The sequence below is a fragment of the Oncorhynchus tshawytscha genome, linkage group LG14 (assembly GCF_018296145.1).
Source record: "Oncorhynchus tshawytscha isolate Ot180627B linkage group LG14, Otsh_v2.0, whole genome shotgun sequence".
In the NCBI taxonomy this organism is placed as follows: domain Eukaryota; kingdom Metazoa; phylum Chordata; class Actinopteri; order Salmoniformes; family Salmonidae; genus Oncorhynchus; species Oncorhynchus tshawytscha.
In genome coordinates, this window is record NC_056442.1 from 17,808,386 (window position 1) to 17,821,868 (window position 13,483).

Below are 13,483 nucleotides of genomic sequence, written 5' to 3' on the forward strand. Positions count from 1 at the left end.
ATGTTCCAACATTTAGAGACAACAGAAATATTTGTTTTATCCCCCTTAAGCACAGACTCAAACACTGACTGTTTTTCAGTTGCAGTTCAGTCAGATACTAAAAAGCACACCTTACATGTTCCTGAATAAATGTTCTTATCTTTTCAGCTGTTCTCATGAATCTTCCAATGCCTGCTCCATTCACAATCAAACAATTCTAAAAACCTGTTTTTGCTGTGTCATTACTGGGTATTGTGTGTAGATTGATGAGGGGAAAAACAATTTCCATTTTAGAATAAGGCTGTAACGTAACAAAACGTGGAAAAAGTCAAAGGGTCTGAATACCTTCCGAAATCAATGTATATACAGTATATACACATAGTGTATGCTGATCTTTCCATGACAGACGGACCTGGTGCATCCAGGTGAAAATGATGATCTGCTATTGATGTCCCTTGTTAAATCCACTTCAAATCAGTGTAGATGAGGGGAGGAGACAGGTTAAAGAAGGATTTTTAAGCCTCGAGACAATTGAGACATGGATTGTGTACATGTGCCATTCAGAAGGTGAATGGTTAAGATACAAGATGTAAGTGCCTTTGAACGGGGTATGGTAGTAGGTGCCAGGCACACTGGTTTGAGTATGTCAATAACTGCAACGCTACTGGGTTTTTGACGCTTAACAGTTTCCCGTGTGTATCAAGAATGGCCCACCACCCAATGGACATTCAGCCAACGGCAGGCCAGTTGTCGAAAATGTGTCATTGATTAACAAGGACAAAGTAGGCAGACACAAATTGTGCAGAGCAACAGAGGGGCTGTTAGTCAACTAACAGTCAAGAACAACATTGACCCATAAAAGAAAGCACAACTCATTGTACATTGACACAAATGGGTTATGGCAGCGGAGTTTCACTTCTTTCAGCAAAAAACAAGACTCTGCGGTTGCAGTGGGCTCAGGAACGAAAACACTGGAGAATTGGAAAAACATTGCCTGGTCTGATGAATCTCGGTTCCTGCCGTTTCACGCAGATGGGAGGACAGGGGAATGGAGAAAACCACATGAGTACATGTATCCATCACGAAGGGTGTCAACGTTGCAAGCTTACGGTGGTGGTGTGAGGTGTGTTTTTAATGGCACACATTGGGCCCCTTCATAAAAGGTGGAGCAATGTTTGAATGCCACAGGATATCTGAACAACATTGCCATCAGGTGCATCCCAGCATGGCAGCTAGGATTGTCCAGAAATGTTTCGACAAACATGACCGTGAATTGAGCTTATTGCAGTGGCCTGCCCAGTCACCAGATCTCAATTCAATTGCATCTGTGGAATGAGATGGAACAAGCTATTCACTACTAGCCAACTTGACACAACTGTGGGAAGCATTAGAGTCAACGTGGTCCAGCATCCCTGTGGAACGCTTTCGACACCTTGTAGAGCCCATGCCCCGACAAATGGAGTCTGTTCTGGAGGGAAAAGGGAGGAATTGCAACTCAATATGAGGAAGGTGTTCCTAACGTTTGGTATAGTCAGTGTATATTAACTCATTGCCAAGTTTATTAGGTACAGCCAACTAGTACTGGGTCAGATCCTCTTTTGCCTCCAGAAATTATCACTTTTCTATTTATTCCTTATGTTATTTTTATTTATATATTTGTATTTTTTGTACTATTTCTCTTTTTTAATTATTATTGTTGGGAAGGGCCCATAAGTAAGCATTTCACTGTTGTTTACGTAGCACATGACAAATACAATTTGATTTGAACAGTCTTAATTCTTCGGAGCATGGGTTGATTCTATTTTCAAACATTTCTCAATTGGTATCAAAGGGACCTAACGTTTGCCAGGAAAACATTCCCCACACCATTACACAGCCATGGACTCATGTTGCCCGCGCCAAATCCTGACTCTGCAATCAGCATGACGCACAGGAACTGGGATTTGTCAGACCAGGCAATGTTTTTCCACTCCTCAATTGTCCAGTGTTGGTGATCTCGTGCCCACTGGAGCCGCTGATAGGAGTGGAACCAGGTGTGGTTGTCTGCTGTAATAGCCCACAAGGACCGACGAGTTGTGCATTCCGAGATGCCGTTCTGCACACCACAGTTGTATTGAGCCGTTATTGGCCTGTTAGCCTGCACGATTCTTGCCATTCTCCTTCAACGAGCTGTTTTCGGCCCATAGGACTGCCGCTGACTGGATGTTTTCTGTTTGTTGCACCATTGTGGATAAACCCTAGACATTGTTGTGTGTGAAAAGCCAAGGAGTCTGGTTGTTTCTGAGATACTGGAACCGGCGCAGCAGGCACAGACGATCAATACAGTACCACGCTCAATGTCTCTTAGGTCACTCAAATTTGCCCATTCTAAAGTTCAATCGAACAGTAACAGAATGCCATGATGCGTGTCTGCCTGCTTTATATAGCAAGCAAATCATTGCTTTTTTTGAGAACGGGGTGTTGTACCTAAAAAACTGGCCACTGAGTGAATGTATGTACACACACAACTGGTAAAAAGTTTTATAAACACGTTTTAGAACTGAACTCATTCAAGGATTTTTCTTTATTTTTACTATTGTCTACATTGTAGTAAAGACATCAAAACATATGGAATCATGTAGTTCTCCAGGGGTAATCCTAAAACTCAGCCAATCCTGTTTGGTATACAAGGGGGGTAATCAGACAGTCCAGGTCACAACGGGTTAACACACAGATATTACGCTCTCTTCTCCCACTCTTCATCACGCACGCTTTGCTATCCATTCTCTGCCCCTTTGTGCCGTCTGCTTCCTATTTTATCCCCAAGCACTCCCTGGCTTAATGATCCACAGTCTCGCCTCGTTGGGGCAGGAAGTCCATATAAGACTTGGGAGTGGAGCCAGCGGGCTGCAAGATATCTCCCTTCAATAACCACTCCCCTCACCTCTCCCTGCTGTCTGCCCCACACACACCCCAGCTCCGACCGGGAGGGAGGGGGCGGTCCAGCTCCCTAGAGCATCTCTTCTGGAGAGGACAACGGCATTTCCATGGGCTGCTTCTGATCTGTGGATGACAGGGAAAGCAAAGGGCTGTAAGGATAGGAACCAGCGGATGACCTGGGCGTTACTGTCCTCATTCGGTGACATACAAACCAGTGGTGCATGGTCCGTTATGAGGGTGAAGTGCCGTCACAATAAGTAATACTTCAGCGTTTCCAGCGCCCACTTGATCACTAGATATTCTTTCGCCACAGTGGAATATCTTTGTTCCCGCAGCAACAGCTTCCAGCTAATGTACATGACTGGTGTTCCTCACCTTCTTGTAGCTGTGACAGGACGGCACCCACTCCTGTTTCGGACACATCGGGTTGTACCACCAGTGGTTTGGAGAAGTCGAGGGTCACCAGCATGGGTCCAGAACAGAGTCTCCCCTTTAGGTCCTGGAAGACTTTCTCCATCTCCTCGGTCCACGTCACTTGAGCGGGCAGATGGCTCCTGGACAGATCTGTAAGGGGGCTGGCTAGGGAGGCAAAGTGGGGAATAAATCTCCGGTAATAGCTTGTCAACCCCACAAACGTGCGTAGCTGCTTCTTGGTGAGGGGGCAAGGCCAGTCCCGAATCGCCTCCGCTTTCCTCACCTGGGGTTTGACACGTCTCCTCGCGATCGTGTACCCAGGATACTCAAGCCTCCCGTAGACCGAGCATACAATTCTTTGGGTTTGCTGTTAGCCCCGCCTCCCGTAAGGCCTGCAGTACCACGCTCACCCGTTTTAGATGTGTCTCCCATTCGCTCCCATGGATCACACTATTGTCGATGTATGCCACCACATACTCCCGATGGGGTCGGAGAACCCAGTCCATCATCCTCTGGAAGGTGGCCAGGGCCCCGTGCAGCCCAAAGGACAGCTTCTTGTAATGGAACAGCCCGCCAGGGGTGGCAAAAGCAGTTTTCTCCCGTGTCTCGGGAGTTAAGGGCACCTGCCAATAACCCTTCGTCAGGTTGAGCGTGCTGATAAATCGGGCGGTCCCTAGCCATTCCATTAATTCATCAACTCAAGGCATGGGGTAGGTGTCGAACTTTGAGATTTCATTTACCTTTCTAAAAATAATTACAGAAGCGAATGGTGCCGTCTGGTTTCGGCACCAACACTATGGGGCTGCACCACTCGCTATGCGACTCTTCAATTATATCAGCTTTCAACATAGTTTTTTCCTCGGTCCTGCCAGCCTCTCTCGTTGCTTCCGGTATCCGGTAAGGTCTCAACTTCACCTTTTTTCCGGGTTCGGTGATGATGTTGTGTCAGATCGGTGTGTCCTGGTTCACTGGAGAACACATCCGGGTTTTGGCAAACCAACTACCTCAGCTCCTGCTTCTGTGTTTGGCTCAGCTGCTCCCCCAGTGGCACCTCTGCCGGCTTGGTCTCTGTGGTAACCTTCTTCGGGGAAATAGAGTAGAGTGCATCACGTGCATTCCATTTCTTTAGCAAATTCACATGGTAAATCTGGGTTAAATGCCTAAGTCCCGGCTATCTGACCCTATAGTTAACTTCACCCACCTTCTCAATGACTTCGTATGGCCCGTTCCATCGGGCCAAAAACTTACATTCTGAGGTGGGGAACAACACTTTGTCTTCTGGCTGGAAGTCCCTTCATTGTGCCCCTCTGTTGTACACCCGCGCTTGGGCCTCTTGTATGTGTTCCCGTACCAGGGGCCACAGGGTTGCCATGCGGTCTATCAAGTCTTCCACGTGCTCCACCAAAGCGTGCCTTGAGCCTGTCTAAGGTCTTCGACACCCATAGGTGAGCCGCAAGAAGGTGGGAGTGCGCCAACTGTAGGACAGCTGGTACAAAGGGACGGGGCACCAACAACAACTCCATACATTCATCAATCTTCTTCACGACCTGACATGGCAACTTTTTCTTTATAGAAAAATTGGGAATCGCCTCGTTGCGGCAGGAAGTCCATATAAGGCTCGGGGTATATATATATATATATATATATATATATAAATATAAATATAAATATATGGGGAGAACAAGTTTTATTTATTTATTTTTATTTCACCTGTTTAACCAGGTAGGCTAGTTGAGAACAAGTTCTGATTTACAACAGCGACCTGGCCAAGATAAAGCATAGCAGTGTGACAACACAGACAACAGAGTTACACATGGAGTAAACAATTAACAATTCAATAACACAGTAGAAAAAAAAGAAAAAGAGTCTATATACATTGTGTGCAAAAGGCATGAGGAGGTAGGCGAATAATTACAATTTTATAGATTAACACTGGAGTGACAAATGATCAGATGGTCATGTACAGGTAGAGATACTGGTGTGCAAAAGAGCAGAAAAGTAAATAAATATAAACAGTATGGGGATGAGGTAGGTAAATTGGGTGGGCTATTTACCGATAGACTATGTACAGCTGCAGCGATCGGTTAGCTGCTCAGATAGCTGATGTTTGAAGTTGGTGAGGGAGATAAAAGTCTACAACTTCAGCGATTTTTGCAATTCGTTCCAGTCACAGGCAGCAGAGAACTGGAACGAAAGGCGGCCAAATTACGTGTTGGCTTTAGGGATGATCAGTGAGATACACCTGCTGGAGCGCGTGCTACGGGTGGGTGTTGCCATCGTGACCAGTGAACTGAGATAAGGCGGAGCTTTACCTAGCATGGACTTGTAGATGACCTGGAGCCAGTTAGTCTGGCGACGACTATGTAGCGAGGGCCAGCCGACTAGAGCATACAGGTCGCAGTGGTGGGTGGTATAAGGTGCTTTAGTAACAAAACGGATGGCACTGTGATAAACTGCATCCAGTTTGCTGAGTAGAGTATTGGAAGCTATTTTGTAGATGACATCGCCAAAGTCGAGGATCGGTAGAATAGTCAGTTTTACTAGGGTAAGTTTGGCATCGTGAGTGAAGGAGGCTTTGTTGTGGAATAGAAAGCCGACTCTAGATTTGATTTTAGATTGGCGATGTTTGATATGAGTCTGGAAGGAGAGTTTACAGTCTAGCCAGACACCTAGGTACTTATAGATGTCCACATATTCTAGGTCGGAACCATCCAGGGTGGTGATGCTAGTCGGGCGTGCGGGTGCAGGCAGCGATCGGTTGAAAAGCATGCATTTGGTTTTACTAGCATTTAAAAGCAGTTGGAGGCCACGGAAGGAGTGTTGTATGGCGTTGAAGCTCGTTTGGAGGTTAGATAGCACCATGTCCAAGGAAGGGCCGGAAGTATACAAAATGGTGTCGTCTGTGTAGAGGTGGATCAGGGAATCGCCCGCAGCAAGAGCAACATCATTGATATATACAGAGAAAAGAGTCGGCCTGAGAATTGAACCCTGTGGCACCCCCATAGAGACTGCCAGAGGACCGGACAACATGCCCTCCGATTTGACGCACTGAACTGTCTGCAAAGTAGTTGGTGAACCAGGCAAGGCAGTCATTAGAAAAACCGAGGCTACTGAGTCTGCCAATAAGAATATGGTGATTGACAGAGTCGAAAGCCTTGGCCAGGTCGATGAAGACGGCTACACAGTACTGTCTTTTATCGATGGCGGATATGATATCATTTAGTACCTTGAGCGTGGCTGAGGTGCATCCGTGACCGGCTCGGAAACCCGATTGCACAGTGGAGAAGGTACGGTGGGATTCGAGATGGTCAGTGACCTGTTTGTTGACTTGGCTTTCGAAGACCTTAGATAGGCAGGGCAGGATGGATATAGGTCTGTAACAGTTTGGGTCCAGGGTGTCTCCCCCTTTGAAGAGGGGGATGACTGCGGCAGCTTTCCAATCCTTGGGGATCTCAGACGATATGAAAGAGAGGTTGAACAGGTTGGTAATAGGGGTTGCGACAATGGCGGCGGATAGTTTCAGAAATAGAGGGTCCAGATTGTCAAGCCCAGCTGATTTGTACGGGTCCAGGTTTTGCAGCTCTTTCAGAACATCTGCTATCTGGATTTGGGTAAAGGAGAACCTGGAGAGGCTTGGGCGAGTAGCTGCGGGGGAGCTGTTGGCCGAGGTTGGAGTAGCCAGGAGGAAGGCATGGCCAGCCGTTGAGAAATGCTTGTTGAAGTTTTCGATAATCATGGATTTATCGGTGGTGACCGTGTTACCTCAGCGCAGTGGGCAGCTGGGAGGAGGTGCTCTTGTTCTCCATGGACTTTACAGTGTCCCAGAACATTTTGGAGTTAGAGCTACAGAATGCAAATTTCTGCCTGAAGAAGCTGGCCTTGGCTTTCCTGACTGACTGCGTGTATTAGTTCCTGACTTCCCTGAACAGTTGAATATCGCAGGGACTATTCGTTGCTATTGCAGTCCGCCACAGGATGTTTTTGTGCTGGTCGAGGGCAGTCAGGTCTGGAGTGAACCAAGGGCTATATCTGTTCTTAGTTCTGCATTTTTTGAACGGAGCATGCTTATCTAAAATGGTGAGGAAGTTACTTTTAAAGAATGACCAGGTATCCTCAACTGACGAGATGAGGTCAATATCCTTCCAGGATATTGCCAGGTCGATTAAAAGGCCTGCTCGCAGAAGTGTTTTAGGGAGCGTTTGACAGTGATGATGGGTGGTCGTTTGACAGTGATGATGGGTGGTCGTTTGACTGTGGATCTGTAGCGGATACAGGCAATGAGGCAGTGATCGCTGAGATCCTGGTTGAAGACAGCGGAGGTGTATTTGGAGGGCCAGTTGGTCAGGATGACGTCTATGAGGGTGCCCTTGTTTACAGATTTAGGGTTGTACCTGGTGGGTTCCTTGATGATTTGTGAGAGATTGAGGGCATCTAGCTTAGATTGTAGGACTGCCGGGGTGTTAAGTATTTAATACACTGCCGATTTTGCAGGCTTTCCTACTTACAAAGCATGTAGAGGTCTGTCATAGGTACACTTCAAATGTGAGTGACGGAATCTAAAACAAAAATCCAGAAAATCACATTGTATGATTTTTAAGTAATTAATTTGCATTTTATTGCATGACATAAGTATTTGATACATCAGAAAAGCAGAAAAACATAATATTTGGTACAGAAACCTGTGTTTGCAATTACAGAGATCATACGTTTCCTGTAGTTCTTGACCAGGTTTGCACACACTGCAGCAGGGATTTTGGCCCACTCCTCCATACAGACCTTCTCCAGATCCTTCAGGTTTCGGGGCTGTCGCTGGGCAATACGGACTTTCAGCTCCCTCCAAAGATTTTCTATTGGGTTCAGGTCTGGAGACTGGCTAGGCCACTCCAGGACCTTGAGATGCTTTTTACGGAGCCACTCCTTAGTTGCCCTGGCTGTGTGTTTTGGGTCGTTGTCATGCTGGAAGACCCAGCCACGACCCATCTTCAATGCTCTTACTGAGGGAAGGAGGTTGTTGGTGAAGATCTCGCGATACATGGCCCCATCCATCCTCCCCTCAATACGGTGCAGTCGTCCTGTCCCCTTTGCAGAAAAGCATCCCCAAAGAATGATGTTTCCACCTCCATGCTTCACGGTTGGGATGGTGTTCTTGGGGTTGTACTCATCCTTCTTCTTCCTCCAAACACGGCGAGTGGAGTTTAGACCAAAAAGCTCTATTTTTGTATCATGACCTCCTCCAATTCCTCCTCTGGATCTTCCAGATGGTCATTGGCAAACTTCAGACGGGCCTGGACATGCGCTGGCTTGAGCAGAGGGACCTTGTGTACGCTGCAGGATTTTAATCCATGACGGCGTAGTGTGTTACTAATGGTTTTCTTTGAGATTGTGGTCCCAGCTCTCTTCAGGTCATTGACCAGGTCCTGCCGCATAGTTCTGAGCTGATCCCTCACCTTCCTCATGATCATTGATGCCCCACGAGGTGAGATCTTGCATGGAGCCCCAGACCGAGGTTGATTGACCGTCATCTTGAACTTCTTCCATTTTCTAATAATTGCGCCAACAGTTGTTGCCTTCTCACCAAGCTGCTTGCCTATTGTCCTGTAGCCCATCCCAGCCTTGTGCAGGTCTACAATTTTATCCCTGATGTCCTTACACAGCTCTCTGGTCTTCACCATTGTGGAGAGGTTGGAGTCTGTTTGATTGAGTGTGTGGACAGATGTCTTTTATACAGGTAACGAGTTCAAACAGGTGCAGTTAATACAAGTAATGAGTGGAGAACAGGCGGGCTTCTTAAAGAAACACTAACAGGTCTATGAGAGCCGGAATTCTTACTGGTTGGTAGGTGATCAAATACTTGTCATGCAATAAAATGCTAATTAATTACTTTTTAAAAAATCATACAATGTGATTTTCTGGATTGCTGTTTTATATTCCGTCTCTCACAGTTGAAGTGTACCTATGATAAAATTTACAGACCTCTACATGCTTTGTAAAAGTAGGAAAACCTGCAGAATTGACCATGTATCAAATACTTGTTCTCCCCACTGTATGTATGTATGTATGTATATATATATATAAACAAACAAAAGGCAAAAAAAGAAACATCCGCTGACTGTCAACAGCATTTATTTTCAGCAAACTTAACATGTAAATTATTGTAGGAACATAACAAGGTTCAACAACTGAGACCTGCCTGGGCAAATCTCGCTGTTAAGACACTGATGCCCTTTGCAACCACATACCTACAGTGGGGCAAAAAAAGTATTTAGTCAGCCACCAATTGTGCAAGTTCTCCCACTTAAAAAGATGAGAGAGGCCTGTAATTTTCATCATAGGTACACTTCAACTATGACAGACTAAATGAGAAAAAGAAATCCAGAAAATCACATTGTAGGATTTTTAATGAATTTATTTGCAAATGGTGGAAAATAAGTATTTGGTCAATAACAAAAGTTTCTCAATACTTTGTTATATACCCTTTGTTGGCAATGTGCATCCTTTCAAGCACACCCTTCTCATTAACCTGTGGTGAGTTATTGACAATTTCCGATGAACAAATAAGGCTTTATATGTAAGATGGTTAATAAAAGAGCAAAAATGTTGATTATTTGTACATTATTATTTGTGCCCTTTCCACCAGCCGGATTGTGAAAAAACCTCACACTCATTATTATGTATAATAAATGTATCGTATAGTGCGTGTGTGGCAGGCTTACAATGATGGCAAAAAACAACATTTGAGAGTGCGCTGACCCTTGCACTAGAGGGGGTAGGCAGCTGGAGGTTGAATGTTTGAAGAGGTACGGGACTATAACAAATATGGGAACCACTGTTCTAGACGATTCGGTGCTTTGAACTTTGTGGCAACCGTTTGGGGAAGGCCCATTCCTGTTTCAGCATGACAATGCCCCACTGCACAAACGGAGGTCCATACAGAAATGGTTGGTGTGGAAGAACTTGACTGGCCTGCACAGAGCCCTGACATCAACCACATCGAAAACCTTTGGAATGAATTGGAACGCCAAGTTCCAGGCCTAATCACAAAACCTCACTAATGCTTGTGGCTGAATGGAAAGCCTTCCCCTAAAAGTGGAGGCTGTTATAGCAGCAAAGGCAGGGACCAACTCCATATTAATGCCCATGATTTTGGAATGAGATGTCAGACGAGCAGGTGTCCACATACTTTTGGTCATTTTCGAGAGAGAGATTTTAATAACGAGTAGCCGATGCTTCTACTTCATTCCCAAGAGCCTGATGAACCCATTCGTATTCACAAACCACCTCCACTCTCTACATGAACAGGGCTGCCATGGTCTAGCTACTAGCTAATATCCCCGCATGACTGACAGTGCGCTTCGAAGCCTGCCCATCGTGGCAGATCCTAAGCCTTTCCCCTGCACCACTACTGAGAGTGGTGCTTTGCTTCTCACTCAATCATATTGGAGTCGTCAAGCTCAGAGATATTTGCATCTCACCTTTTTCTTTTTTTAAACAGCCAGAGCTGCGAAGCCGCTCTCACGGAGACCTGTCTGATTAATCTCTGTCCTGAGGCAGTGTGTTATTAATTATGATAAACTCAGGCTTGAAGAGGGTTATGTCTTTGCTCCTGGTTGTCAGTCTGCAGCCCTGCCAGTGATTAAATAATGATCTGACAAACCTAATGAGAGACTCTTTATACCAGGCTCCACAAATCAGCCTCCTAACACACCTCCCAAACTGGAGGGAATGGAGATCATTATGAACACCCATAGACATCATGGTAAGGGCTTATTGGAAACATATATCTACCTTCACCATGATATAAGTGATGCTGGAAAATGTTGGATCGATTTGGTCGGTGACTGCCCTGACATCGTAAAAATAAAACATAGCGAGAAATCCATTGCTATGTTAACGTCAACTGCGGCCCGATACATATTTTCAGATTCAGTCCTGACGTTTTGTTTTTCTCATTTTGCGCGGGGATTGTACATTAGATCTCGCACTTTCTCAGAAATGTCAACATTTCGTTTGCCATCTGCACAGACACTTTGTTTAACATACTGTGAGGCTGGCTGGGAGGAGAGAGGCTAAGCATATTTCCCAGCTGCTCATCAAAGCCAATAAACATCTGAAGACCTAAGGTCATCTAGCATATGTCAAGAAGAGGCTCTTAATATACCACATTTGGCGTGGTCGAACTAAGGCGTAACATATTCATAATTCATGCAAATGTAGCATTTAGCGAGAAAGGGCAACAGTGCTCCTGCAGCAGACTGTGACCAACACATTACCACAGCTTGTTGTTATACTAGGAAGATAAATGAACCTGAACAAGATCTCAGCCAGATGAAAACAAATAGACAATGGTCACGCAGCAAATTACAATGTTCTCCCGGGAGAGGGACGATAATCCAAAACACGGCATTGTAATAAAAGATCAACGTGTTTATTTTCGTTGTGTCGTAGCATAATCCTACATAACATCTCTTTTCTCTGCTAGAAATCTAACGTTTCATGAGTGTGAATCATCCCAAAAAATCCACCAGTTTCACTTAAGGGCAGTGCTTATTCTCATGCTAACACTAAGCCCTTTTATGTTGCCAAGCTGCAGCCTACTGCATAAGAGGCACAGATTTTAATTTGTGCCATTTCCATAGCATTGTAAAAGCTGGTTATGCTACTATTAGTCAGTAAGACAAATAAAGGGATTTGTGCACAACAAACCATCAAATCTCCTTAACTTCTTGTTAAACCTGTACTAATCCACACAACCTTAAACTTGGTATCCTTTGTAATACAATTGAGAGGCCCGTTTGAAGGGAGCTGAGGGTCACTGTGGAAAGGTTGTGTAACGAGTTAGCCTACTGTATGTGGCATTTCTCAACTTTTAGTCAGATGTAGCCTAGCGGTTTAGAGCGTTGGGCCAGTAACCAAAAGGTCGGTGGTTTGAATCCCCGAGCAAACTACGTGAAAAATATGTTAATGTGCCCTTGAGCAAGGCACTTAACCCCGATTGCTCCTGTAAATTGCTCTGGATAAGAGTATCTGCAAAATGACAAGATTTTTAAATGTAAGTAGACCAGAGGAGAATTATTGGCGTTTTCTTGGATGCTAGAGCAAGAGATCAAGTCACAGTTTTTCTCCCGAGCACACGACAGACTATAATTTTAGAGTAACTTAATAGCCCTGGTAAATCAGGAGGCCGGCTCATTGATACACACATAGGAGGATTATTTCGCTGCAGTCTTGGATAGCCTCTCACGTCACTGGCCAAAGACCACGGTAAAAACATAACATCCTAACACAGCGAGGTAAAACAAGGAGTTTTTCCTCCGAAACCTGTACTACTTCCTGCTCTCAATTGATTTGCTGGAATGAGGTTATTGTATTGCTGCCCAAGGCTACCGTTCTGCTGTTTTACGTTGCAAATGTCACTGGGCATTGATTCAACCTTACGTGGTTTACACAGCACACACCTAGATCACACAAGACAGTTTTAAAAGTCACATCACAAGATAATACATAATAATTCACCAATGTTGTCTAACCTAGCTATAGCTGGGAAAGAGTACATACACTACCATTCAAAAGTTTGGGGTCACTTAGAAATGTCCTCGTTTTTTGAAAGAAAAGCACATTTTCTGCCCATTAAAATAACATCAAATTGATCAGAAATACAGTGTAAACATTGTTAATGTTGTAAATGAATATTGTAGCTGGAAACGGTAGATTTTTAAAAATGGAATATCTACATAGGCCCATTATCAGCAGCCATCACTCCTGTGTTCCAATGGCACGTTGTGTTAGCCTTTGAAAATGATAAACTTGGATTAGCTAATTGATCATTAGAAAACCCTTTTGCAATTATGTTAGCACAGCTGAAAACTGTTGTCCTGATTAAAGAAGCAATAAAACTGTGCTTCCTTAGACTAGGTGAGTATCTGGAGCATCAGCATTTGTGGGTTCGATTACAGGCTCAAAATGGACAGAAACAAAGACCTTTCTTCTGAAACTCGTCAGTCTATTATTTTTTATGAGAAATGAAGGCTATTCCATGCAAGAAATTGCCAAGAAACTGAAGATCTAGTACAACGCTGTGTAATACTCCCTTCACAGAATAGCGCAAACGGGCTCTAACCAGAATACTTAATTGTCTGACCTCCTGTATATAGTAGACATTTGATCAACATTG

At 44.8% G+C, this 13,483-nt stretch overlaps 1 protein-coding gene across 1 annotated transcript in view; it reads right to left on the minus strand.

Moving 5' to 3' along the window:
- LOC112266713 (D(2)-like dopamine receptor) overlaps nucleotides 1-13,483 on the minus strand; it is a 51,334-nt gene that overhangs the window by 17,171 nt on the left and 20,680 nt on the right. The window lies entirely within an intron of this gene.